Consider the following 1659-nt stretch of genomic DNA (forward strand, 5'->3'; position numbering starts at 1 on the left):
GAGAAACTATTCAGGTAATTTGTCTTGTCCGCATGATTTTTGAGACACTTCTTCTTTTTCTTCCTTTGCATTATTAGTCCCACTGAAGGGGGGTCGCTGCAGTGGACTATACTGTATATATAACCACTATATATACACTGTATATGAAAAATGAAAGTGGTGAGAAGAAGTGCTTTATATAAGGGAATAATGTTGTTTCATCAAATCAATGTGTTGTACATTCGAGATTTGTTGAAAGATTCTATTCTGCAAATTAACACACAATGAAAAGAAAAGGTAGAGAAGCAAAGCTGACCGATGGATCAGTGGTTTCCTATCCAGCTAATCAGAAGTAGATAATAGACTATTATCTACTTCTGAGCTAATCTATCTAAAGAATAAAGGCCCGGGAGGGGGCAGTTAGGGGCGTCTGGTGAGCACACCAACCACTGAATTATTCTGGCAGTGGCCATTCACGATACCTGCGACTAAGCCGAACATTTCCCAGTGGGTTTCAAAAGGTTTCCTTTCCAGCTAATCTAGCTCAATTTTTGGGGTGGGGCAGTTGAGGGCGTCTGGCGGATACACCCACCACTGAATTATTCTGGCAGTGGCCATTCACAATACCTGAGGCTATGCCGGACATTTTCTAATGGGTGCCAGAAGGTTTCCTTTCCAGCTAATCTAGCTCAATTTTGGGGTAACGGTTTTTTTAGCTCTGGCGCATGCGCCCCACACTAAAAATTCTGGCAGTGTCCATTCTTGATACCTGGGACCATGCCAAACATTTTCCAATAGGTTTCATGGGTTTCCTCTCCAGCTAATCTAGCTCAATTTAGGGGTGGGGGCAGTTGGGGGCGTCTGGCGGATACACCCACCACTGAATTATTCTGGCAGTGGCCATTCACGATACCTGGGACTATGCTGAACATTTTCCAATGGGTGCCAGAAGGCTTTCCTTTCCAGCTAATCTAGCTCAATTTTGGGGTATCGGTTTTTTAGCTCTGGCGCATGCGCCCCACCACTAAAAAATTCTGGCAGTGTCCATTCCTAATACCTGGGACCATGCCGAACATTTCAATAGGTTTCATGGGGTTTCCTCTCCAGCTAATCTAGCTCAATTTTGGGGTGCCTTTCAAATGACCCCACTGACCACACCCACCAGCGGCTGCCGCCAGACTTACATTTCCTTACATGGGTATGTTTACCATACACGAATCATTGCTATATGCATGAAAATTGGTTTCCTTTCCAGCTAGGCTGACCCCCCTAGGCTCCCGGTCTATATAGGCTTTACGAGAGTACCGTTGACAGAAACACATCGTAGCTATTAGAAAACTCACGATAACAGGAACTTCATAATTTGATGTCACAAGGCTGCTGATTGGATGAGAATCGATCACAAAATTCAAATTCATACACATTTATTGTACATCACAGTAATTTATGCATATTATGATGGCTAACCACATATAAATAATATTTGATGAAAAACGACGCGGTCATGAATTTATTCTGCAAAACAAGACAAATTCTCACACTGTAACCTCTGCTGTAACGTAACACGAGGCGTGTCGAGTCGAGACGAGTCGTGGCAAGCGTGGCAAACATTTAAAACAAGAGAACAAATGCCATAAGCCATTTGTAAATGTTTTGTTTTGTTTTATAATCGGTAGATAA

The sequence above is a fragment of the Priapulus caudatus genome, unplaced genomic scaffold (genome assembly GCF_000485595.1).
Source record: "Priapulus caudatus unplaced genomic scaffold, Priapulus_caudatus-5.0.1 Scaffold81, whole genome shotgun sequence".
In the NCBI taxonomy this organism is placed as follows: domain Eukaryota; kingdom Metazoa; phylum Priapulida; class Priapulimorpha; order Priapulimorphida; family Priapulidae; genus Priapulus; species Priapulus caudatus.